The sequence below is a fragment of the Bos mutus genome, chromosome 10 (assembly GCF_027580195.1).
Source record: "Bos mutus isolate GX-2022 chromosome 10, NWIPB_WYAK_1.1, whole genome shotgun sequence".
NCBI lineage: Eukaryota > Metazoa > Chordata > Mammalia > Artiodactyla > Bovidae > Bos > Bos mutus.
In genome coordinates this window covers 13,206,015-13,233,741 of record NC_091626.1, presented here as the reverse complement: position 1 = coordinate 13,233,741, position 27,727 = coordinate 13,206,015, and the positions used below count along the sequence as shown (strand labels likewise).

General features: G+C 46.4%; 1 protein-coding gene across 5 annotated transcripts in view; it reads right to left on the bottom strand.

Annotated features, from left to right (window-relative positions):
• The window catches only part of LOC138989365 (uncharacterized), a 99,358-nt gene extending 72,690 nt beyond the window's left edge, over positions 1-26,668 (bottom strand). For all 5 annotated transcript variants that reach the window (XR_011465556.1, XM_070377331.1, XM_070377332.1 and 2 more), the window contains exons 1-2: positions 19,798-26,668; positions 12,815-12,969 (exon numbers count right to left, since the gene is read on the bottom strand). The gene's annotated coding sequence lies outside the window, so the exon portion shown is untranslated. The remainder of the gene's footprint in view (positions 1-12,814; positions 12,970-19,797) is intronic.
• Between the last annotated feature and the right edge of the window lie 1,059 nt (positions 26,669-27,727).

Sequence of the window (27,727 nt, the reverse complement as noted above, 5' to 3'; positions counted from 1 at the left end):
CTGATGACAAGCAGCAAATGAGAAAACTTACTGCTTTGCAAGGCTCTGCCAAGTAATGCGGGAACCTGAGGCAGAAAGAAAATCAATAATACAGATCCTATCTGTAAAATTTGGATATTTTACTTATCATGGTTTTTGCATTAATTTTTATTTTTAAAATACATGTAGAAAAGTGCTATTTGTCTCGATTATTGAGTTTTTTGCTACCCCTTAAACTTTGTTCTGTGCTTCAGTCACTTCAGTCGTGTCCAACTCTTTGTTGGTAACCCTGTGGACCGTAACCCGCCAGGCTCCTCTGTCCATGGGATTCTCCAGGCAAGAATACTGGAGTGGGTTGCCATGCCCTCCTCCTGGGGATCTTCCCAACCCAGGGGTTGACGCCGCCTGTCTTATGTCTCTTATGCACTGGAAGGCAGGTTCTTCACCGCTAGAGGCACCTGGGAAGCCCCCCTTAAACTTTGTACCTCTCCTTTCCTAGTCCTGGCCCTGTGATCAGATTGAAATACGTCTTATATTAAATACCCATGCCAAAAAAGTATTGTAGTGTAATTACTCTTTATGTATGCATATGTACATACAAATGACTACAGTTTCCACTTCAATTGATATTCCATCACAGCTTGTTTTATCCCAAGTTTCAATTATATTTGTACCACACCGATTCCAAGTTCATTTCTGCTCCATGAATTTCCTAATTGGATATGAATATTGTTTTTACCATGCTGCTGTGTTCTACTAAAATTTATATTCATCCTTGCAAGCACAAAGAATTCTGTCTTTGATGCTGAACTTTTTAAATGAATGTGCAAGAATATTTACAACAATGTCAGATGTTTCACGCTCCCCAGAACGAACTCTCAAAAGCTCAACTTTGATTCTATTATTGAAATCTACTGAATTTCTATAGGAAGTGCTTGAGGACCTTGATTTAAAACAACTGAGGGCTGGTATGTTTGTTGCAAGCAGCTGAGGCCCTCCAGCTCTGAAGGAGAGGGTTGGTGGTGGGGATGACCGTACCAGGAGCCAGGAGGGAAGTTCATGAAGATCTGAGTTGGAGTGCCCTGGTCCAAACTGCTGAGAGACCACAGGAATCCAGGACAAGACCTGGCCCCCAGTGCTCCAGTGTGTATGTCTGTTCTGCTCCCACCTGCAAGTTCTTTCCATACAGTTGGACCAGGGAATCTGAATGGCTAGACAATTTTTTGAGCAAGACCCTCCCGTGAACTGGCTGCTCCTGGGTTAGGTGCCAAGCTTGAGTCCAATCAGCTGAGACCAGGGCAAAGGGTGGCACAAGGTAACCCAGGACAGAATGAGGTTACCTGGGGGCACGGGACATTTTCCTTAGGAGGGGTTGTGACGATGGACTTAGTGGGCGTGGACTGGGGGCCCTGGCCCAGCCAGCACTTACTGCCGCGAGGCCTCAGTGACTCCTCCTCCAGGCAGCTCTTTCTTCTCTCCCCTGATTGCCCATCTGACATTCATGCCCTCAGCTCTGTTACTGGAAGCTGCTCTCCATGTCCATTCAGCCAGATATCTAAAAAAATGTCCTTCCTAGTGATCGCTCTTACCTACTCTGAGACAGACAACATTCCCAAAAGTACCCAGAGGAAGCTGCCAGCCTCTGCCTATGTGGTCTTGGAACCCCCTCAGGATCCTAACAGTGAAAATTAATGAAGTCCTTGTGGAGCATTTCCCAGCCTCCCTTGCACCCTTGCCATGGGGACCCGTGTGACACAGTCAGTGCCATGTGAGGGCAGATGTTGCACAAGACTTCCAGGAAAGTCCCTTAAAGGGGGCAGTCTCAACACAGATCCTGCAAGTATTTTGTAAGATTTATACCTAATTATTTCATTTGGGGGGTACTGTTGTAAGTACAGTTTTTTGTTTTTTGGTTTTTTGTAAGTACAGTTTTTTAAATGTCAGTTTCCAATTGTTCACTGCTGGTATGTAAAAATATGATTGATTTTTTGTGGGCTGATCTTGTATCCTGCAGCATTGCTAAAATCTCTTACAAGCACTAGATGTTTTTGTAGATTCCTTGGGATTTTCTGCATAGAAATGTCATCTGCCAATGTAATAGTTTTATTTCTTCCTTTCCAACCTGTCTGCCTTCTGTTTTCTTGTTTTGACTTAAGGTACTGACTAGGTGTTTCAGGACAAGGTTAAATAGGAATGATGAGAACGAATATCCTTGTCTTGCTCCTGAAGCATTCAGTCTTTACCACTGGGTATGATACAGGTTGTTTTGTATATGCCCTTTATCAGTTTAAGGAAGTCTCCCGTTCCTAGTTTATGAGAGCTTTTGTGGATGTTATAAAAGTACTTTATGGATGCTCATGACTGGATGTTGAATTTAATTTAATGTTTTTCTAAATGATAGGCTCATGTGGTTCTTCATCTTTGGACTGTTAACATAGTAAATTACATTGATTGATCTTCAATGCCTTGCATTCCTGAGATGAGACCCACTTATTTTTTACATATTGCTGGATTCAATTAGGAAACATTTTGTCGAGGATTTCTGTATCTATGTTGAGGGATACTGACCTGTAGTTTTCTTTTTCTTGTATTGTCTTTGTCTGGTTTTGGCATCAAAATAAAGTTAGTCTCAAAAATTGAGTTGGGGGCTTCCCTGGTGGCTCAGTGGTAAAGCATCTGCCTGCCAGTGCAGGAAACATGGGTTCAATCCTTGGTCTGGGAAGATCCCATATGCCATGGGCAACTAAGCTCATACTGCGCAACTACTGAGCCTGTGCTCGAGAGCCCTGAAGCCGCAGCTACTGAAGCCTGTGTGCTCTGGAGCCTGTCTCTGCAAGAGAAGCCACTGCAATTAGCAGCCCGTACACTGTAACCAGAGAGTAGCCCGTGCCCTTTGCAGTTAGAGAAAAGGTTGTGCAGCAGTGAAGATCCAGCACAGCCAAAAATTAGTGAATTACTAATAATAAAGAACATAGCATATTGGTTGTTTAAAAAATGAGTTGGGAAGTATTCCCCTTTCATATGTTTTCTGGAAGATAGCATATGTGAAAAGATCAGTTTAATGTCTTCTTTAAACACTTGGTAGAATTTGCCAGTGAAATCTGGTTCTGGAGTTTATTTTTCAGATGGCATTCAACTATAAATTCAGTTTCTTTAATAAATATAGGACTATTCATGTTACCTCTTTCTTCTTGGATGAGTTTTTCGTAGTGTGTGACTTTCAAGGATTTCACTCATTTCATCTAAGTTGTCTATTCTGTAGAGTTGTTTGTATTATTATTTCCTTATTACCATTTTAATGCATGTGAGGTCTATTGTGATAATTCATCTTTCATTCCTGATACTGGTAATATATGTTTTCCTAGTCGGTCGACCTAAAGTTTGATCAATTTTATTCAGTTTTTCAAAGAGCAAGTTTTTGTTACACTGATCTTTCTCTATTGTTCTGTTTACAGTTTCACTAAATTCTGCTCTTCATTATTTCCTTCCTTCTGCTTGCTTTAGGTTTATATTTCTCTTATTTTAGTTTCTGAAGGTGAACGCTTAGATATTTGAGATTTTAAAAAATATAATCATTTAATACTATCAATTTTCCTCTAAGCAATGCTTAAACTGCATTTCACAAATTTTGGTATGTTTTATTTTCATTCAGCTCAGAAAATTTTCTAATTTCCCACGAGACTTTCTTTTTGACCCACGAGTTATTTAAAAGTGTGTTAAGTTCCAAGTTTTAGAGATTTTCCAGTTATTGTTCTGCTATAAATTTCTAGTTTAATTTCATTTTAATCAAATAACATACTTGGTATGATTTCAATATCCATTTGTTAAGACTTGTTTTATGACCCAAGATACAGTCTTTCTTAGTGGAGATTCTTTGCACACTTGGAAAGACTATTTTCAGCTGGATTTTGATGGAATGGTCTATAAACCTCAATTAAATCCAGCTGATTTATGGCTCAGTTCTTCTATATCCTTGCCATTTTCTATTTATCTGCTCTATTAATTACTGAGAGAGGAAAGCTGAAGTTTCCAAATTTCCATTTGGAGTTTCCATTTCTCCTTTCAGCTTGATCAATTTTTCCTTCATGCATTTTGGAGTCCTGTTATCATATGCATGCACATTTAGGATTTCTGTGTCCTCCTGGTGAACTGGCCTCTTTATTGTCATGTAATGTGTCTCTTTATCCCTAGTAATTTGCTTTGCTTTGAAGCCCATTTTGATATTAATATAGCCACTCCAGCTTTCTTTTGCTTGGTGTTTCCATGGTATATCTCAATATTTTTAAGAGCTTTATTGAAATATATTTCACATATCATATAGTTACCCATTTAAAGAATATTGTTCAGTGGTTTTTAGTACACATATTTCAATCTTTTAACCCATCTATATCATAATTATATACAGCATATTGTATCTTTTTAAATCCATTTTGATCATTTCACTAATTGGTATGTTTAGTCCATTTCGATTTAATGGTATTATTGATATGTTTGGACCTAGTTCTGTTGTTTAATTATTTTATTTTTTGTTCGCTCTGTTTTTGTGTTCATCTGTCTCCCTTTCCTTCTTTCCTTGGTTAAACTGTTTTTTGTATTTCATTTTAGTTTATTTCTTGTATTTTTACTGTATTCTTAGATAAATTTTTTTGTGATTGCAATATACATACTTAACTTTTTATTGTCTACTTAGAAGACAATAGGAAGAAATACTTTATTTACCACCTTAAATCGAATGTAGAAATCTCACCACCATAGAAGTCTCTTTACCCTCCTTCCTTTATAACTCATATAATAGATCTACACTGAAAACTTCCACTACCAATGCCATAGTTTTTGCTTTCAACTGTCAATCATATTTCAGATAACTCAAGAGAAAGTGAACAGTCTATTTACCCAGATAGTTCTCATTTCTGCCATTCATCCTTCACTCCTGATGCTCCAGGTTTCCCTGTGGCATCACCTCCCCTTCCACCTGAAGAACTGCCTTTAGTGTCTATTTCAGAACAGGTGTGATGGCAACAAAGACTCAATTTGTCTTCATCTCAGGATATTTTTATGTTCATTCCTAAAGGATGTTTTCACTGGATAAGCTGGGTTAGTGGTTCATCTCTTTCAGCACTTCAAAAATGATACAAATGGACTTATTTACAAAACTGAAATAGACTCACAGACATAGAAAACAAATTTATGGCTACCAAAGGGGATAGCGGGGTAGGGGGAAAGAGATACATTAGGAGTCTGGGATTAACATATACACACTACAATATATAAAATAGGTAAACAGCAAGGACCTACTGTACAGCACAGGGAACTATACTTAATATCTTATGATAACCTATTACGGAAAAGTATCTGAAAAATAATATACACACACGTACAACTGAATCGCTTTGCTACACACTTGAAAGTACTACACTGTAAATTAACTATGCCTCAATTTTTAAAAACAGTTGTTTTACTTCCTTTTTGTCCATACGGTTTCTGATAAGATATCAACAGTCAAATAAATGGGCTGCTATAGATAATGTGCTTTTCTCTCTAATTTCAAGATATTTTTCTTTGTTTTTAAAGAACTTTGATTCTCATATATCTAGGAGGTGATTTCTTTGAGTTTACCCTGTTTGAGATTTGTTGAGTTTCTTAAACCTAAACATTTGCAAAATATTCAGCAAGTATTTTTCAATTATTACTTCCTGAACTGCACTCTTTCTCCACTCTTTCTAGGACTGAAAAATGACATGAATGTTTGACTTTTTGGTATTGTTCCATAGGTTCTTGTGGTCCATGCATCTTGGAGAAGACTCTTGAGAGTCCCTTGGACTGCAAGGAGATCAAACCAGTCCATCCTAAAGGAAATCAGGGCTGAATATTCATTGGAAGGACTGATGCTGAAGCTCCAATACTTGGCCTCCTGATGAGCAGAACTGACTCAATGGGAAAGACACTGATGAGGGGAAAGACAAAAGGCAGGAGGAGAAGGGGACAACAGAGGATGAGATGATTGGATGGCATCACGGACTCGATGGATGTGAGTTTGAGTGAGCTCCGGGAGTTGGTGATGGACAGGGAGGCCAGACATGCTGCAGTCCATGGGGTCGCAACGAGTCGGACACAACTGAGCGACTGAACTGAACTGAACATAGGTTCCTGAGACTCTGTTCAATTTTTTCAATCTTTTTTCTCGTTTTCAGATTGAACAATTTCTATTGATATATCTTCAAGATCACTAACTTTTCTGTCATCTCTATTCTGCTGCTATTGAGCCCATCTAGTTATTTTATTTTTTAAAGTTTACTGAAGTATAGTTGACTTATAATGTTAATTCATGGAGAAGGAAATGGCAACCCTCTCCAGTACTCTTGCCTGGAGAATCCCTTGGACAGAGGAGCCTGGTGAGCTACAGTCCATGGGGTCGCAAGAGTCGGATACGACTGAGCAACTGACACACACACACAATTGAGATCTTGATGGTGCAAGGGCACACTTTCTCTACTCTTCCATCTCCTGCAGGAAGCAGGATGGGGCAGGCAGCACCTGGGAGGCAGGGTGACTCCCCCACTCCCATCCCTTCTGGAAGTCTAGGGGCCTCAATGCCTGCAACAGCTGGCCTTGGGCAAATAAAAGACTAAGTTGTTTAAAAAAAAAATAATGTTAATTCATGCTGTATAGCAAAGTGACCTAGTTATACATATATTTTTTTCATATTCTTTTCCATTATGGTTTATCACAGGATATTGAATATACTTTCCAGTGCTGTAGAGCAAGACCTTGTTGCTTATCTATACGTAACAGTTTGAATCTGCTAACCCCAAATCCCATTCTTACCCTCTCCTCTCTCCCTCCCCCTCGGCAACTACAAGCCTGTGAGTCAGCTTCTGTTTTGTAGCTATGTTCGTTTGTGTCGTATTTTAGATTTCATGTATAAGTGATAGCACAATGGTATTTCTCTTTCTCTTTCTCACTTACTTCACTTAGGATGATAATCTTTAGGCCCATCCATCCAGTTATTTAAAATTTTTGGTCATTGAATTTTTCAGTCCTGTAATTTCCATTTGGCTCCTCTTCGTATCTTCTATTTCTTTGTTGAGACGGTCTATCTTTTCACTCAAGAGTGCTCGCCCTTCCTTCTGTGATTTTTATTATTTTTGGTTGTGCCCAGTTTTCATTGCTGCATGTGGGCTTTCTCTATTTGTAGTGAGCAGGGGCCACTCCTCATTGCGGAACACAGGCTCTAGGAGCCCAGGCTTCAATTGTTGCAGCACTGGGGCTCAGCAGTTGCTGCACACAGGCCCAGCTGCTCTACGGGCTTGTGGTATCTTTCCAGACCAGGGATCGAACCTGTGTCCCCTGCATTGGCAGGCAGATTCATATCCACTGTACCACCAGGGACGTCCCCCTTACTTCTTATAGTAGATACTTTAAAGTCTTTGTGTGATAATTTCAACATCTGTCTTTTCTCAGGGTTCATATTTATTGATTGCCTTTTAACCGAGAATTGAAATTTTTCTCATTCTATATATCCTAAGTCATTTTAGATTGTATTCTGGACATTTTACATATCATGTTATGTGACTCTGGGTTTTGTTTATTAAGGAGAATGTTGGTACACATATACATATATATGTATGTGTATATATATTATATAAAATATATAATATTTATAACATATAATATAAATATATATTGTAATATTATATACATATAATTGATCTAGACTAGATTCAGGCCATACATTTCAACCCCCTTTCTGGGCTCTGCTTCCAATATCGGTTGAGTTTTCCAAGCCTTTTGCAGTGTTGCTCAAGTGTGTCCTACATGTGCAACATCAGTGACCCGTCTGCGACCTGGGTGGCAGTCTGCCCCATGGTTCAGTTCTCAAAACCTTTCACATTCTGTTGAGGATCATTTCCACGCATCCACAGTTTGGAGGTGATCCCAGAAGTTCATACACAAAGTTACAGGGTCACTATCTTGTGCTCTCTTCTCTCAATCACCCAACACTTTCTAAATCCGTGGGGGCTTCCTTCCTCATCCCCCAGCCAGAAATCTGGGACTTTAGGTTCCCAGTTCTGCTATGTACTATAACGGCATCTGTGTCTGGGGCGAAGCAATGGGAGGACAGAGAGTAGGGGTGACGGGAAGCAAAAACAGTTTGCCCGAGGTCTTCCCTGATGGCTCAGTCGGTAAAGAATCCACCTGCAATGCAGGAGACCCCGGTTCGATTCCTGGGTCCGGAAGATCCCCTGGAGAAGGGATAGGCTACCCACTCCAGCATTCTTGGGCTTCCCTGGCAGCTCAGCTGGTAAAGAACCCATCTGCAGTGCGGGAGACCTGGGTTTGATCCCTGGGTTGGGAAGATCCTCTGGCGCAGGGAAAGGCTACCCACTCCAGTATTCTGGCCTGGAGAATTCCATGGACTGTATAGTCCACGGGGTCACAAAGAGTCGGACACAACTAAGCGGCTTTCATTTTCACTCCTTTCACTTGTGTTCACAGGTCTTCTGGTAGAGAGAAGGTTTTCCTTCTCTCAGAATTTTAGGTACCCTCTTGACTGATGGTGTCGTCACCATTGCCACTACCACCACTGCAAGACTGCCTGGAGGCTAGGATGGGAGACCTTGGGAGAAAAATGAAAAAAAACAAACAGGAAAACTCTCCCTCATATCCTTAGGAGGCCCTTTCCTACTCCTCTGGCCAGAAAGAGAGCTCTATCTTGAAGCTCTTCTGTCTGTACCTGGTACACCCTTCCAGTCTGCCTCTGAGTGCAGGCCAGGCAACACTGGAGGGAAGAAAAATGAGATACTCACCCCAGTTCACTTGTACTTCAAACTCTTGTTTCCTTCTCTAATCTATTGGATACCAATTACCTTGGGACTTCCCTTTGGTCCAGTGGCTAAGACTCTGCACTCCTAATGTTTGGGGCCTGGGGATTGATCCCTGGTCAGGAAACTAGATCCCACACGCTGCAACTAAGACCCGGTATGGCCCAATAAAATAAATATTTGGGGCTTTCCTGGTGGCTCAGACAGTAAAGAATCTGCCTACAATGTGGGAGACCTGAGTTTGATCTCTGTGTTGGGAAGATCCCCTGGAGAAGGAAATGGCAACCCACTCCAGTATTCTTGCCTGGAGAACCCCCAAGGACAGAGGAGCCTGGTGGGCTACAGTCCATGGGGTCGCAGAGTCGGGCACGACTGAGTGACTTTCACTTTTTTCACTTACCTTTTAAGTCCTCAAATAGTTGGTCCATACATTCTATCCAGGGCTTATAACTGCATTCCATAGGAGACAGGTAGAGTATATTTACTCCATCTTTCCCGGGACTAGTCTGCCATCCATTGGGTTTCTTTTAAAAATGTATTTTATCCAGTTATAGTTGATTTACAATGTTGTAGTAAACATTGGGTTTTAATTTCAATTATATCTGTCACTTCTAGAGGTTCTATTTGGTTCTTTTTCAGATTCATCTGATCACTTTTGCTACTCCCATTCTTTGGTCATAGATTCAATCATGTCTAATTTCTTTAGCAAACTACACATAATTACTTCATACTTTGTAACAGATAATTCTAATATCTTTGGTTGTTGTTGGTCTGATTCAGCAGTGTTGTTTCTGCTGACTCTCATTTCATGTAGCTTCTATTTAATGACTTTTTTAGTATGACCTTCTGTTCCTCAGAAGTTTATCTGTGTGAATTCTTTGAAGCCTAGATTTAAAGTGTGTTCTCCAGGGAGCATTTGCAATTACTTCGTCAGGCGTCTGGGGAACACTTTAAAATGCATGTTTTTAGTTAGTTTTTTTGGAGGAGGGGAGCACAGGGAACAATATGGGCAGCGTGATGCTGGCGCCATACACCCTTGAAACTGGTCTTGTCCTGGAGACTCTCAGGGAAGACTCTTCTTTCCTCTGCTCCAACCCCAGTGAAGACAGAGGCAGACAAATCTCTGTAGATATCATTTTTCCTAGTTTTCTAGCCCTTTGGGATCCTAGGTTTATGCAGGAGCTTGCTTTCTCACTTTGGTTGGGTCCCAAGAATTATCTTCTCTTCCCTAAGCCGTGTAGCCTGTTAAAGCCAGACTTTGCATCACCAGAGATAGGCAGATACATTGGCTCCAAAACCTCTCTGGATTCAAGATTTCCTGATGCTTCTGAACTTTGACATTTCCCTTATTTTCTGTCATCTAAGGAGATCAGTCCTGGGTGTTCTTTGGAAGGACTGATGCTAAAGCTGAAACTCCAATACTTTGGCCACCTCATGTGAAGAGTTGACTCATTGGAAAAGACTCTGATGCTGGGAGGGATTGGGGGCAGGAGGAGAAGGGGACGACAGAGGATGAGATAGCTGGATGGCATCACCGACTCGATGGACATGAGTTTGGGTGAACTCTGGGAGATAGTGATGGACAGGGAGGCCTGGTGTACTGCGATTCATGGGGTCGTGAAGAGTCGGACACGACTGAGCGACTGAAGTGAACTGAAGCTATGTCTTTGAAAAGTATTTTTAAAAATTTATTGAGCATTTTAGGTGTTATATCCCAGGGAATTTCTCTATATATAGCTATTGGAAATGACATCTTTGACTTCTGATAGGGGAATTCCCCCAGATTACAGCTATTTTAGTAGTTAATGAACTTGGTTTTATTTCTCCCAGCTAGTTTCATATTTACTACTGATTATATTTTTTTCTCCCTCTCCCTGGCTTGGTCAACTTTCTCTTTATTCCTTATGTCAAATTGCTTCACCACTGTCATCATTTGCTTATTCAGAACTTCTACTCTGCTTTTCAGTTTTGCTGCTGGTTTTGCCCGTTTACTTCTCCCCTGGCCTTTTAAAAGAGCTCTTTTGTATATGGCTGCGCTGGGTCTCCATCGCTAAGCCCAGGCCTTTCTCTAGTTGCTGCTGGTGGGGGCTACTCTCCACTTGCAGTGCGTGGGCTTCTCATGCAGTGGCTCTAGGAGCACAGGCTCTCGGGCTCATGGGCTTCAGTAGTTACGGCGCACAGGCTTAGCTGCCCTGTGACATGTGGAACTGTCCCAGAGCAGGAATGAAGCCTGTGTCCCCTGCATTGGCAAGTGGATTCTTAACCACTGGACCACCAGCGAAATCCTAGAAGATCTTCAGAACACTTTTATTCTCTACTCTCTAAAACATCCTCTCCTTTCCAAGGATTTGCTAATAGTTTAGACCAATGATGTCCAAAAGAATTTTCTGCAATATTGGAAATGTTCTATACCCAATGTCCAGTACAGCAGCTACTACCCATGTGTGGCCATGAAACACGTGAAAAGTGGCTAGTGCAACTGAAGAACTGAATATTTGATTGTATTTAATTTTAATGAATTTAAACGTAAAAAGCCACCCCACTGGACACTGCAGATGATTTCATTTCTGACTTAGTAAGTTTTCCCTTATAGAATGGCTTTGTTTCAAGAATTCCTACTTTAAAATTACAAATTATTATCACATCATCATCCATTTAGATTTAGCTACATGTAGTCATTTCTTCTTATACATCAAATATTCCTTATATATTTTTTCATCCTGTATCTTGAAATCTGTCTTCTAACCCCAGTTTCATTTGGTATGAGTATTTTGTTCAGTCTTTTTTTTTTTTTTTTTTTTTTTTTTTTAATGTGGCCATTTTTAAAGTCTTTGTTGAATTTGTTACAATATTGCTACTGGTTTTTTCGTTATTTTTGGCCATGAAGCATGTGGGATCTGAGCTCCCTGACCAGGGGTCGAACCCACACTCTCTTCATTGGAAGGCAAAGCCCTAACCACTGGACCAGCAGGGGAGTCCTTGTTGAGTCTTCATGTGCCCCCAGAATTAATGGCATCTTGACTGGGGCAAAGACATGAATCACAAATCTTTACCCTGGTAATCTGTGGGAGTTTTGTGGCCCAGCCTTACAGATGTAAAGACTGATGTTGGTTTATCTTTGCAAGCCACCTCTTCCCACCTGTACGAACCTGTATCACGTCCCCTTTATCCTTGGGTGGCAGGTACAAAGACTACAAACCAAGGTACACGATAAACAGAACTTTCCTTATCTAACTGAATTGTATTTCTATTTTGAGCCCTCATGTCACTTGGATGGAGGACAGGTCATCTTAGTCAAGACTACATCTCAGTTCTTGAGTTGGGGTGGTAATTATGCGGTGCTGAGGCAGAGGAGGGGGAACACGAGGCAGATTCAGTTCTTGGGGACCTGCCTTGCTGTCCTCACCCAAGAGGTCTGGACATCAGACACTGGTGTCCATGGACCATACATGGCCTCCCTCTGGGCCTCCCTCAGCCTCTCTGGGTCCTCCCACCTTCTGTACCTCACCTATACCACACTCCTGTGCCTATCAGATGCATGCTGCTGGGTCCACACCTCTCCAGGCTGTGGAAATATTTGTGGGCACACAGAGGCCTTCCACTGCTCCTGGGAGCTCTGTGAGGACACATCAGGCCCACCTGCCTGGGCATACCCACCGAGTGACTTCTGCTTCCACTCCAGCACCTGTCATGGCACAAGGAGGTCCAGGCCCCTCCCAGCTCCTCATCTGCCCCAGAGGCCAAGGCCTTTCCATGCCTGGACTCCCCAGACCTAACTGGGATATCTGTCTTCTCTTCTCACTTCTCCTATGAGTCTCCTCCCTCCCCAGCTCATGGAATCTTTATTTAGTGTGGGGGGCCACACAGGGATTGAGCGGCAAAGACTGGATTGATATCCAGATGTCCAGACATCCAAGACAGGCTCTTCTCAAGCCTGCAGTGAGCCTTCACAAAGAAGGATGCAGCCTGCCCTGTGCAGGAGTGCCTGAGAACCCCTCAGGGACAGGACTTACCTGCCAGGAAGGAAGTACTCCATAAACACTGGACAAGGTTGAGGCCACCCAGGCAAGAGGTCTGCAGCACAACATCACTCTTCTTGTATGGTTGAATCCCCACTGTGGGCCTGACTCCATCACTGCTTGGCTCATTAGCCAGGGAGCTGTGAGGACTGGAGCCAGGAAAGAGGAGAGGATAAGAGATGAGTGAGTGTACCCCAGCTGGTACATAGCACATTGCCTTTTCAAAAACTTTTTATTTTGTATTGGTATAGCTGGCTAACAATGTTGTGATGGTTTCAGGTGAACAGCGAAGGGATTCAACCATACACATATATACATGTATCCACTCTCCCCCAAACCCCTCTCCCATCCAGGCTGCCACACATAACACTGAGCAGAGTTCCATGTGTTATACATTAGGTTCTTGTTGGCTATCTATTTTAAATATAGCAGTCTCACATTACCATTTGAAGAATCAAAGAGAGAGATTCTTCATCCCCATTTTATAGATGGGAAAATTGAGGCTATACAAGATTGAGTAACTTTCCCAAGGTCACAGATCAAGTAACTGGAGAAACTGGATTCAAGTCAGCTTGAACACTGAGCCCCAAACCTCCATACCACACAGTCTCTTCCCCACCAGCTCATGATGACACCCACTGGGCAGATGAGGGAACTGAGGCCAGAGGAGAGAAGCGACTTGCTCAAGAGAGTAGAAGAGCTGGACCCAAACCCAAGACTACATGCAGGGCTGTTTAACCTCAGTGCTCCCTGCCTACTTGGGGTCCCAAGCTAACGGGAAGACAGATCCCCAAGTTCCTGTCCTGGGGATTGGCCATCAGGTAGGCATAGAGCCTTTCAAGTCCAGCTCCTGGCCCCGTGGAGCCACCAGCTGTGTCACACTGACACAGTCAGCAAGAGAAAGCCACCAACACCCTGCACTCCCTCACCTGCCCTGCCAGTGCGCTTGAACCACAATGGGCACCTACAGTTCAGAAATCAGGCTCCAAGGCCCTGCTGAATAGACGGCATGTGGCTCCACCCCCTGGCCATAGCTGATTGGACCAGAAGAAGACACCTGCGGGTTGGGCCAATCAGCTTCTCTCCTGGGTTTCCAGCGGCCCCAATTCTCCTTCTCTCCAGCTACGGCCCCTGGGGCCATCCTCCAGGCCAGGCTGGGGACAGGAGCATCAGGGAGCCAGTACAGTGGCCATGTCAAGGGTCCTTTCAGATTTCTACCTGGGGAACATAACTGATCGACGGCTTCAGCAGCTCCACTCTGGGTCTTAAAGACGATTTTACACGTAGGAAAACTGAGGCTCAGAGAAGAGGATGATGTGGTCAAGGGGAGGGAAGACCACCTCAACAGCTGGACATGAGCAGACGGCTCTCAAACTTCAGTTCGATAGTCAGTAGTATTAAAACTGAGAGAGAGGGACCCCCTGCAGCCCAGCACACACAGCTTTCCAGCACACCCAGTGGGCCAGCAGGTGCCAATGTGTGTCAAGCCCAGGACCTGTTCCCCCTAAAACCCAGATGCAGGGAATTCCCTTCTCCTGGGACCCAGGCATCACTATCCCTTCAGCCCCAGAGCCACGCCCCTGTTGGACAATCCCAGTTCTGGGGCTCTTCCCACACACAGAGGCCTGAGGCAGACTGGAATACTACCAGAAAGGGATAGTTATACAGACATTATGTCTGTGCTTTATTATCCAGGAATTCATCAGGCACCTACTATGTGCAAGACAGTGACAGCAGAACATTCCAGGAACTGCCAGGATTTGGAGGTACCTGGAAATCAGAGACTGAGCATTCATACTCAGAGTTCTGTGACCTTGAGCAAGTTACTCAGCCTCTCTGATCCTCTGTTTCCTCATCTACAAATGGATTATATGAGAATCTCATGTTAGCGCAACAAACCAACAAAAGCAGACTTCCACAGTTAATCAGGAAGATTAGTGCCAGGGGGCTTCCCTGGTGGCTCAGTCAGTAACGAGTCTGCCTGCAATGTGGGAGACCCAGCTTTAATCCCTGGGTCGAGAAGATCCTCCAGAGAAGGGAATGGCTACCATTCCAGTATTCTTGCCAGGAGAATTCCATGGACAGAGGAGCCTAGTAGACTACAGTCCATAGTGTCACAAAGAGTCAGACACGACTGAGGGACGAACACCGTGGGCTTCCCTGGTGGTTCAGACAGTAAAGAATCTGCCTGCAATGGCTCCAGTTATGACTTCTGTCCTTGAAGGAAAGAGCCAGGCACTGACATGGATCTGATGCTTTATTCTGGGCACCCAGACACGAGCCTCCCACACACAGCTCAGCAGCTAGAGCCTGTGTGCTGGGCAGCCATCTGCCTTCTGAAGGGCAGGGCCAACAGGAGTCTGGCCCAAGGCTAGCATCTTTCTCCTCGACCACCAGACCTCCTTCCACAAGAGAAGACTCTTTGGGCTAAAGCCAAGCGCTCAGAGGAGATGCAAGACAGGATGGGAGTCAGGGCTCTGCAGCTTGTATGCCAGTGGGGAAGGTTCAGTGTTTAGAAGGACTCAGATAAGGAGCAGACATGGGATCAATCCTATAGGAGGAGCTACTCAACTGGACATCTTCAACCCGAGTTACCTAGATAAACACTAATTGTCTGTATACCAGGAGACAGATGTAGTTACTGGGGAGTTCAGTGGAAAGAGAGCTCAGACCCAAGTGGAAAAACCCAGGAGGTCTTCCTAGAGGAGGTTGCATTTAGCCAAGTCTTGAAAGATGGTGTGGTGACTAAGGTGACTAAGACACTCTGGGGGGAAGAACCAGCATGAGCAGAGACTAGGAGATGGGAATGGGGCAGGTAGCCTGCCTGCAGTGGGGCAGGAAAGAAGGACAAGAGTGGAACATGGGGCCATAGGTAACAAGCAGGGATCAGCTTCTGAAGGCCCTAAATGCCCTTGCTCAGGAGTTTGATATCTACTTGTTCTGCAGAGGAACAAGGATGAGATTTTGAGCACAGGAGTAATGTTCTCAATGTGTAAGAGTGAGATAGATGCCCCAAGGCATTCTGCAATCCTAGGTGTCCCCAGCAGAGGCCAGTAAGTTTTTGCCAGCTTTTGCATTTCCTTTAAATGGTCTCACCTCTCTCTGCATTTTCATCAGAGATCTAGTAAAGCTCTGAACTGAATGTATCATGAGCCTGTCACACATCCCGTGTATCATTCCAATACAAAGGGACACTTACACACACACACATAAACCCACTCGGAAGGCCATGCAGGTTGCCAAGTCCATTTCTGGGCTGCATGGCCAATATTGGCCACCAGAGGGCGCCTCCAGCATCCCAGTAAAGAAAGCGCCCAGATTGGGCTTAAGAACCCACCCCAGGCAGAAGGGTCCTAGAAGCCAACAAGTTCACCTTCCTCATCTTACATGTAAGGAAACGGAGGCTTAGAGAGCAGGGTGATGTGGTCAAGGCGAGGGAGGAGGGAGTGGGTACCTCAGCAGCTGGACCTGAGCAGATGGCTCATAAACTTCCATTTGAAAGTCAACAGGAGGACTTCCCTGATGGTTCAGGGGCTAGGACTCCTGTTCCCAATTCAGGGGGCCCGGGATGGATCCCTGGTCAGGGAACTAGACCCGACATGCTGCTACTAAGAGTTTGCATGCCACAGCTAAGGATCCTGTGTGGCGCAAAGAAGACCTGGTGCAGCCAAACAAATATTAACAGGAAGCAAAGCAAGAAAGTCAACAGGATTAAGACTGAGAAAGAGATATCCCCCGGGCCAGCACACACCACCACTACTCCAGGAAGGAGTAAACTAGGGACAAGAACTGCAGCCAAACCAAGCCCTTGGCTTCCTGGACTGAGTCTATGTCATTCTCCTAAGAGTCATTCACTGATTTGTTCTTTCTTCACTCGCTCCCTCATCAGGTATCAGACATGTCAGGGGAGACAGACAGATGATCGGTTCCATTTCTGACTCCCACTGAGTGCAGATTGGGAGGGGCTGAGGGTCTGAGCAGGCAGGACTCAGGAAGGGTTGTAACTGTACGGCAGGAGAAAGGTCAGGAGGCAGAAGGGACAGCCCGGGAAAGGACTGGCTGGGATCAGCCCAAGGTTCTGGCTCGGGTGTCACAAGGACCCACTCAGGGCCACTCTGTTCACAACTGCTGCATCCCCAGGATCTGGTGGCTTGAGACTGATGGATGAATGAATGAGCAAATGAGGCCAGTGACCAAGTGAAGAAAATACCTGAACCTTTATCACAGACAAGGGATTGCTGTTCAGTCACTCTGTCACGTCCAACTCTTTGTGACCCCATGGACTGCAGCATGCCAGGCTCTCCTGCCTTTCACTATCTCCCGAGTTTGCTCAAACTCATGTCCATTGAGTCGATGATGCCATCCAACCATCTCATCCTCCTGCCCTCAGTGTTTCCCAGCATCAGGGTCTTTTCAAGGGATTGTGTGTGTTAGTTGCTCAGTCCAGCTCTTTGCGATCCCATGGACTGTAGCCCACCAGGCTTCTCTGTCCATGGAATTCACCAGGCAAGAATACTGGAGTGGATTGGAGTTCCCTTCTCCAGAGGATCTTCCCAACCTAGGGATCGAACTCTGGTCTCCTGCATTGCAGGCAGATTCTTTACCATTTGAGCTACAGGGAAGTCCTATAATTAATTTATATTAATTTATAAATTTCAAAGGGATTAATGTCTATTATTTATAAAGAGCCTCTAAAAGTAGAAAAGGAATAAACCAACAACCTCCTAGAAAAATGGGCTAAAAATATTGCCAGACAGTTCACAGAAAAAGAAATCCAAATGGCCCTTAGTCATATGAAACGATGATCAACCTCAATCAAGCAAAAGAAATGCAAATCAAAATGACTCAGAGATACCATTTCCTACCTATCCGACTGGCAAAAATTCGAAAGTTTGGCAACACATTCTGCTCTGGAAGCTATGGGGAAACAAGCCCTGTGCAGCTGATGGGAACGCAAAATGGTACAATCTGTTTGCAGGGGAACTGGGCAAAAGCTAGCAAAATCACCATTTATGTTCAAGCTGTGACTTGGGAATTCCACTGCTGGGAATACACTCCAACTGGTATGCCGAAAGATGGAAGTACAAGGCTTTTTACTACAACTCTATTTGTAACAGCAAAGGGCTGGAAAGAGGAAAATGTCCATAAGCAGGGGACTGTGGTTATCAACACAGAGGAGGCCTCTGATGATAAAGAACAGAGGAGCTCTCAACAGGCCACTGTGGGAGATACTGCAGGGCAAGATGTAAGGTGAATCAAACAAGGTAGGGGAGAGTGTGGCTGTGTACTCACACTTAACTAACAAAAGAAGGGAGGGATGTGAATATATGTGTATATTGAAGTATTTTATATACCTATACACACATATGTGTGTACACGTATATAAATCAATGGAAGGATAAAGCTCAGATATGCAGATGACACCACACTTATGGCAGAAAGCGAAGAGGAACTAAAGAGCCTTTTGATGAAAGTGAAAGAGGAGAGTGAAAAAGCTGGTTTAAAACGCAACATCCAAAAAACGAAGATCATGGCATCCGGTCCCACCACTTCATGGCAAATAGATGGGGAAACAATGGAAACAGTGAGAAACTGTATTTTCTTGGGCTCCAAAATCACTGCAGATGGTGACTGCAGCCATGAAATTAAAAGACTCTTGCTCCTTGGAAGAAAAACTATGACAAACCTAGATAGCATATTAAAAAGCAGAGACATTACTTTGTTGACAAAGGTCCATCTAGTCAAAGCTATAGTTTTTCCAGTAGTCATGTATGAATGTGAGAGTTGGACCATAAAGAAAGCTGAGTGCCGAAGAATTGATGCTTTTGAACTGCGGTGTTGGAGAAGACTCTTGAGAGTCCCTTGGACTGCAAGGAGATCAAACCAGTCAATCCTAAAGGAAATCAGTCCTGAATATTCATTAGAAGGACTGATGCTGAAGCTGAAGCTCCAATACTTTGGCCACCTGATGCAAAGAGGTGATGTATTGGAAAAGATCCTGATGATGGAAAAGATTGAAGGCAGGAGAAGAAGGAGACGACAGAGGATGAGATGGTTGGATGGCATCACTGACTTGATGGACGTAAGTTTGAGCAAGCTCTGGGAGTTAGTAAAGGACAGGGAAGCCTGGCGTGCTGCAGTCCATGGGTCACAGAGAGTCAGATACGACTGAGCAACTGAACTGAACCTAACTGAAGGATAAAGCATAATTTTTTTCAAATTAATAATTAGAGGAAGGGGGAATGGGATGAGGAGGGCACAAATGAAAGTTATACCTTTGTAAATATATTCTGTATCATAGACTTTGTAACTATAGATAAAATTTTAAATAAATTCATAAAAGATGAAAGTAAAGTGAAGCAAATAAATATATACATTGAATTAGTGACATAACCACAAAGAGAAGAACTATCCCAAGTGACTTCCTAGCAAAGTAATTTAAAGACATGTGAACCAATCACAATGTGAAGACCTTATTTGCTTTCTGATTCAAACACCTAAGTTGCAAAAAAAAAAAAAAAAATTAAGTATGACATTCAGGAGACAATCAGAAAAATGTGAGCCCTGACTGGCTATATATTAACTGGGATAATGGCATGTTTTAGATGTGATAATGGTACCATGGAAAGGTAACATTGAATATTTATGAATAAAATGGTATGACATCTGGGATTTGCTTCAAAAATAATTGGGTCATGGTGGGTGGGGTGAGGAAACACGATCCAAGGCTGATAAGGAGGTAGTTGCTGAAGGCTGCTGATGAGTAAGTGGAGGTTCAGTAAAGTACTGTTCTTTCTACTTTCTTAGATGTTGGAAATTTTCATAATGAAACATTAAAAAAAACAACAACCTGGCACTTGGTCAGGATGTGGAACAACTGAAACCTGAACATTACTAGCGGTAGTGTATAGTCTGGGAGCTTCTTATGACAAACTTAATCCACATAGGATCCAACAGTCCCACTTCTGGATACTTACCTAGAGAAATGGAAACTTCAGTTCAGTCAGCTCAGTTCAGTTCAGTCTCTCAGTCGTGTCCAACTCTCTGCGACTTACATTTTCCCAAAAGAGAGATGCTTTCAGTTAGGAACAGAATTCCTGCTGGCATTTGTTCAAGATGTTCAAGTTAGAGTTTAGACTTGAGAAGGTTATTATTATTTTGAAAATAGTACAGCCATTCCAGATAACAGTTTGGCAGATTCCTGTAACGCTAAACATACACTTACGACTCAGTACTCCCACTTCGAGGTATCGTCCCCAGAAAAATAAAAATTCCTTTTTGCACAAAAACCTATACATGAACGTTTGCATCGGCATTATTCGTAATTGCCAAATACGGGACACAATCCAAATGCTCATTAACCGATGAGTAGATGCATAAATCGCCTGTGTGCTCTGTCACTTCAGTCGTGTCTGATTCTTTATGACTCCATGGACTGTAGCCCGCCAGGCTCCTCTGTCCATGGGGTTTTCCAGGCAGGAATACTGGAGTGGGTTGTCATTTCCTTCTCCAAAGGATCTTCCCAATCCAGGGATCAAACCTGAATCTTCTGCATCTCTTACATCTCAGGCTGATTCTTTACTGCCGAGCCACTGAGGAAGCCCCAATAAATTACCTACACATATACAACTCTGAATCTATACAATTCATACGGAAATAAAACTCACTGGGCAATAAAAAAGGAACCAAGAACAAATACACGGAAGAACTCAAATGACTCCCGTAAGCTTTTATGCTGAGTAAAAGGAGCCAGATTCAAAAGGTTGCCTGCTGCGTGATTCCATTTACATGGCATTCTGGAAAAGGCAAAACTATAGGGACAAAAAATAGATCAGGGGCTGGGAGGAGGAGGAAGTGCTGGTGACAAAGGAGCAGGAAGGAAATACTGATGGAAATATTCAATAGCTTGATTATGGTGGTGTTTACACCACTGTTGAACATTTGTCAAACCTCACACAATAAAAAGGGATGAGTTTACAATATGTAAATTGTACCTCAGTAAATTCTGCCCCCAACAAACAAAAACCTGGCACTTGGTAGATGATCAGTTGAATGTTGATTGAAAGTCGGATGGATGAGTGGGCAAAGAGAGCCCAGAAAGAAGAGTGGGTGAGAGCAGGAGTGTGCCTGTGTGAGGGGCTGGGGGGCCTATGGGAGCCCTGAGCGGGGTGACCAGGGGCAGCGAGACATCCCGGGTGGAGGCCCCAAGATCACAGGGACTCGGACATCAGCTGACCTCTACTGTCCCTCCCTCTCTGGACCCTGCCCCTCCCTACAGTGAATGCCGAGTCCTCAGCTACTGCCTCCAGGAACAGTAGCTTCAACCCAAACACGCTCACTCTTGGGAGGACTCAGTCTCACTGAGGCCTAAGTCCAAGTTCCCCTGGGTTCTGAGATAGGCGGGTACACAGAGCGAACCCAAAGCTGCCTCCCCACCGGGTCTTTCCCGTCCTCCCTATGTCCTGCCTGAACCTCAGGAAGCAGAGGCTCCATCCTTCTACTAGACATGCAGTGCTCCCCACAGGCTTGGTGGTGAGCAGAGCCCAGAGCCACCTCTCCCCACTCACTGCCATCATCATTGCTCCACAGGGGCCTTGACCCGGGGCTTGGGGACTCTGGGGGAGACGATGTGCCTTCCCTGAAAGACTGTTAGTGTAATCTGATTGGAGGACACAGATCTCTCCCACAAAGAGCTCTCAGGTTGATGGAAACCCAGACACGCTTTTGTGATTCTCACGCTTGACAGCCTCCCTAGTTTAAGCCTGTACCAAATCCTAGTTTCTTGAAGATGGAGTTACAAAAGGCAAAAGTGCTTTGACTATTGTTGAACATGGGGAGCAAGGAGGGACACGGTGGGTCCAAACTTTTGAGGAGAAGGTCCAGATGTGGTAACCGTGGGAGGTGTTGACTTAAAGGGGAAAGAAAACTTTGCAGAAAGTTTTGCAGGGTGAGTCGATGTTGTTGAAAGGCTGTAGGGGGAGCTAGAAGAACGTAAGCATCTGTGGGCAGCTCTAGGGAGTAACTCAAGCTTTGGGGAACTTTCAGGAAGTTTCGAAACACAATGTCCCTGGAGGCGTGTGTGGCACTTCACCTATAAAGACCAATCATCATACCTTCTCCCACAATTATTAGAAAGATCAAGTGTTCCTACCTAGGTGAAACTAAGACAAAGGAGTTGTTTGGGGAAGAAAACAAAAGGCTGCCAGAAGCCAGGACAGCCAAACGGCACTGGGTTAGGTGTTTTGAGCCAGTTTCTTGCAGTGTAGTGGATGGAGTGCAGGGAGTCAGAGAACTCTGGTCTCAGTCCTGTCTCCACCAGAGTGGGGCTGTGTGGCTTCAGGCAGGTCACTGCTCCTCTCTGGGCATCAGTTTCCACATCTGTAAAATGGGCGTAATACCTCACTCAGTTGCTGTGAGGATGAAATGAGAGAAACATGTTGGTGTATCTGGTGTCCATGAAGCCCAGCCCTAGACAGGGCTTGGGGAACGAAGGTGATTGGAATAGGAAGGTCAGTCAGCCTCCCAGCGTCACCCTGAGGAGGCTAAGAGGAGCACAGGCTTTAGGAGGTTCTGAGGTGGCAGAGTGGCTAGAATCTGGGTCGCACTGGTGAAACTCGGCCTACTGAGGAGGGCTCTGCCTGGGGGTGGGACCTCAAAAACCATGGGGGCACCTGGGCAGCACGCTGAGCATTTGGCCTTAGACTCAAGTCCTGGTTGTACTGCCCACAAACCAGGGGATCCCAGTCGGGTGTCTATTTCTCTGCCCCTCACTTTCCTCTTCTGGAAAGCGGGGATACTATGCCTGCCACAGAGTTTAGAGTGTGGGTGGCTGGGTCCAAGGTTAGCACGTTCCCAGCAGCCTGCGCCCGTCTACCTTTGCTCCTCAACTCCCCCCATCTGGGGGACTTAGAGGAAGCCGAATCTGAGAGGACGGGAGAAGGCAGAAGCCCTGCACGACCAGACCCTGAGAGGGGAAGGAACCCCTGCAGGGTCTCCCAGCACACTGGAGATAAGCCCGGGGGCTTCCTGGAGGGGGTGGCCTTCTGCGAGCAAAAAGCCTCTCTGAACTTTCAAGGGGTTCTGACGTCTGAATCTGTGTCCCTGTCTGTCTCTCACCCTGTGACTTCCCGGCGCTTCCCTCACATTCACCAGGGGTGCCTGCCTTTCCTCAGTTTGCGGGGAGTGACCATCTGTGAGGGCCTCGGGAACCTCAGCTGCAGACACAGCACCGTCCTGTTCTCAAGAGATCAGAGAGAGGGGAGGCTTCGGGCTGCTGTGAGGTCTGGGGAGCAGGCAGGAACTTCCAAAAGTGAGTCCATGCCAGTGTCCCCAGGCCCCAGCCTGAGGAGCATTGCTCTAGGAATGCGCGCAGATGGGAGGGCGGGAGACAGGAGGCCTAAGGAGGAAAGCACGAGAAAGCTTAGAGAGATGGTCCTACGACCAGGGAACTGACTGCTGAGCCATGGATTTCATGAGGTCAGGGGCCTCCTCTCTCTTAATAGCTTGAGGTCTGGGGGCAAATTCCTAGTAGTTCCTGCTTCAAAATATACCCAGGCCTTATCTTTCAGTGATATAATATACTGACATATTTATGGATGAAATAACATGATATCTGGGATTTGTTTCAAAATAATCCAGTTGTCAAGAGGGGTGAAAAGTCTGTATGAAACAAAATTGGCTGTGAGCTGATGATGGTTAAAGTGGGTGATGGGGCCATGGGAGCTCCTTGCATAATCCTTGCTACTTCTGTATGTGTTTGACATTTTCCATGACAAAAAGTTCCTACATCCAGAATCAGCCATTTTTCTCTAGCTCCAAAATCACTGCCCCGCAGCCAGCCGTTGCATGGATGCAATCTCCTCACAGGCCAGCCTGCTTCGGTCAGGCCCCTCCAGCCTATTCTCAACACCACCAGCAGAGGGAGCCTGTTACAATGTGAGGTCCCTGCTCAAACCCTCCTGTGGCCCCATCTCACTCAGAGAACCCCGGCCTCTGAGTCCACACTCCATCTCACCGCTGCTGCCTCTCCAGCTCCTCTCCAGACACACTGGCCTCTCTTCAGCCTCCCACAGTCTCCTTCATGACCCCCAGGCCCCTATGTGCTAAGGGAGACTGGAGGGAAGGTCTGACTTAACCAGACTTCAGAGAGGATCCTAGGTGGCACAGTGGTGAAGAATCTGCCTGCCAATGCAGGAGATGCAAGTTTGATCCCTGGGTTAGGCAGATCCTCTGGAAGAGGAAATGGCAACCCACTCCATTATTCTTGCCTGGGAAATTCCATGGACAGAGAAGCCTGGTGGGCTACAGTCAGTCCACGGGGTTACAAAGAGTCGGGGACGACGGAGCACAGGGCCCAGTACATGCAGACACTCAGAGAGCATTCACCCATGACACTCAAACATTATAAAATTGCACAGGACACAATTATACATTTTAAAAAGTATTTGTTGTTATCTGAAATTCAAATCCAACTGGGCATCCTGTATTATATCAGGCAACCCCATCTGTAACAGACTATGAGCTAGTCCTACCAAGAGAATCATGTTGTCTTCTTAATGTCTCCAATGCTCAGCACACAAAGGTGCCCCCTCCTAGCAGACAGTTGCAGAAAAGCACCCTCTGGGCTGATGCAGCTCATGGCCAGTTGCAAGGTTTCAGGTCCATTTACTTCAGTGGCAAGGTGTCCTTTTGCAGTGCCCAACCTGCCCAACCATACATGGCAGCCCTGCAGGAAGCCAGAGCAACAGGTGCTTCCAGAAGGAAAACAATTGAAACTGGCCTCCCAGAAATTTCTCTCCCCCAAAATGGGTAGGGACCAGGAGGGAGTGACAATGCCAAGGCCTATTCTGGCAGCCCCCTCTAAGCACTTTTGGATTCGAGCCCATCTGGGATGGATCTGAACTTTTGTCTTGCCCCATGGTGGTGGGTAGAGGAGGGCCCAATGCCAGACGCCAGCTGCCCCCGTGGCTGGAGGGTGCCCACTTGGAACCATTCCAAGTAAACATTTGACCAGCTCAGCCCCGGACATCATCCCACGCCAACACTTGGCCCTTGTTCCTGGACAGGCCGCCCTGTGTCCTGTCCTTTGTGGCTGACATTTTCAGCCAGGCCCTGCAGGGGCTGGGGTGACCTGGTGCCCCATCCCCATTCTGCAGACAGGCTCCAGGGAGGTGGTCCCTGCGGCAGTGGGGACTTGGCGGAGGAGTCCCAGCAGACGGGCCGTCGCCAAGCCAGCCAGCCACCCCCCCCCCGAATACCCCACGTGGGCCCCAGGGCTGCACAGTCCACGGTCTAACAGTGGAGCCATGGGGCCGCCAGCTGACTCGGCTGCTTTGTTCCAGCCCTGGAGTGGTCTGAGGGTGGCTGAGGACCGTGGCTCTTTCTCTGCTGAGAAGCCACAGATAACGCCGGCGACAGAGCCTGATAAAGCGTCTGTCAGAGGCTCCCTCCCAGACAGGCCCTGCTGTTCTCGCCAGCCCCAAGGGCCCCTGCAGCCCAAGCCTGTCTCCAGAGGTCCACCCCTCCCTGGGATCTCAGCTTTTCTCTTCTAGAGGCTGAAGAACAGGCTAGCAGACCTCTCCCCACCCATATCTTCAGTTTGGCTCTCAGAAGTTCCTGAGGCCTCTGGGCCCAAGAGCAGAATAAACCAATCCTGTGATTTACTCTCATGAAGAGAATGTCAAGGCATGTGCCTCTCTCGGTGGAATTCTAGACTGTGACTCCCAGGGAGTTAGGGGGATGGTGGAGTGGAGGGCCTGGGATCTCTTCCTAGAGCCTCTCAAATGGCATTCCAAGTCACCTCTTTCAATATCACAAAACCCCACTCTATGCTGGGGTCTAGGATGACACAGCAACCAGAAAGACACGACCACAGAAGCTTCCAGGAAGAGGGTGCTGGAAGATCTACCCCAGCCAGACCTGACCCAGGCCGGCACCCCAGGTCTACAGAGGGCCCTGGCCTGCAGTAGGAGGTATGTGAGCCATCCTAGCCAGCCCTGGGCTCCCCTGGGTGAGCTTCAGTGCCCAAGGGCTAGAGAACTGAGACCTAAGTCTTGGATCTGGTGGAGGAGAACGGGCCCTGCCCTGGGGATCAGAAGACACCGTAACCAAGGCCCTGAGAACAGGCTTCTCTGAAGGCAGCCCTCACCTCATCCTGAGCCTGGCAGGTGAGCAGGTACAGGCTGCAAGCACTCTCAGAGAAGAGGCCCCCACAGGAGGGGCCCTGCTCCTGCACGGGGACACTGGGCTCCCAGTTTAACTGAAGAGAGTGTGGGGTTCTGGGTGGGGCTACCTGCACTGTGCTGACTGATCTGAATAAGGCCCTTACACATGGTAGACAGTGGAGGCTGGAAACCCCAGCCTGAAAGCCAGTCTCTGCTCTGCTTCTCCTCTCTGAGTGACCCAGGGCAGACCTTTGGCTCTCTCCAAGGGGTGAGCTACAGGTCCTCCAAGGCCTCCCAGGGAAAAGAGTCCCAAGGGAGAGTCCCTGTCCAAGGGCCAGCGTGCCCAGAGGGAGAGGCCTGGGCTGCCTCCACTCCCCCGGAGGAGGACTGCCTCTCCAGTTTTGCCTGCTGGGAGTCCAGTGGAGGGTGGGAACCCAGGTTTTCTGCATCTTGGACCAAGGCGCTGCCTTTTCTGGATGCAGGGACCTCCCCCGCCCCGGCCCCAACAGCTTCACAGGGGCCTCTGGTTTATAAAGGAAGAACCCGAGTTTCGGGGTGTTTGGATTGCAAGAGAGTCCTCCTGTCTTTCCCCACCTTCAGCAGCTCCTTCTGAAACCCCTGCAACCACACAGGCTCAGCCCAGGTGACCCTCTACCCGCACGCGTGCACGCACACACACACACACACACACCCTCCCTGCATCACCCCCTCCACCCCCACACACACACCCTCCCTGCATCACCCCCTCCCTACACACACACACACACACAGACACATATACACACCCTCCCTGCATCACCCCCTCCCCAACACACACACCTTTCCTGCATCACCCCCTCCCTATACACACACACACTCACATCCCTGTGCACCAGAATGAGCCCTTCCCTCCCTGGCATCAACATGCCTGCTTTGGCAGTCTTTCCTCACGCATTCATTTATTCTTCCCTCAAACATCTACTGTCTCACGTGTGTGCCAGGCACCGGGGCCCAGCAGTGAACGAGACAGCCCTAGCTCCTGTCCTGGAGGAGCTCAGAGAGCTGAAGGGCTGGGTTCACCCTCCACAGTACCTGGCAGAGAAGCCCCTGTCATGTCAGGTATTTCCCTGGTTACAACTATGGCTGCCCTCCCTCTTCAGATCAAGGGGAACACAACCCCCAGCCATGCCCCCTTGGGCATAAGGGAAAAGCTTGGCTGGCAACCCAAGCCCTGAGCCTCTCATTCTCCCACCCACCCACGGCCTTGATTGCTCTGCTGCAAACTTCCTGTGCGCTTTGGAGACGCCACTCCCCTCTCTGGGACCGGGACAGTGACTTTGGAACAGGCTGAAGTGGCACAGCGGTCTCCAGCCAGTTGGTCCTGGGGCATTTTGGATGCGGGTCAATGAGAGGTGGGAGTGGGCTCTGCCCCTCCATTGCACGGTGGGCCTGGGGTGCTCAAGGCTCTCTCTGAGGAAACTTGCCCATCTACACATAGAAGCGTCACTCTCAATGCCATCTCACTGGCCCCCCACCAGGAAAGCCGAGTGCTCCCCACTTCAGGGTCCTCGTTGCACACCAGGCTGGGGATCTGAGCACCACAGTGAATTACCACATTTAAGATGAGGCAAATCTATGAGAAAAAAAGACCCAGTCCCCTTTCGTCCCTCATTTCTAACAGCATCATCTGATCCTGGCTAAGGCTTGGTCTATGGCAGGACATCAGGCTTCCCCAGTGCCTCAGCCGTAAAGAATCCACCTGCCA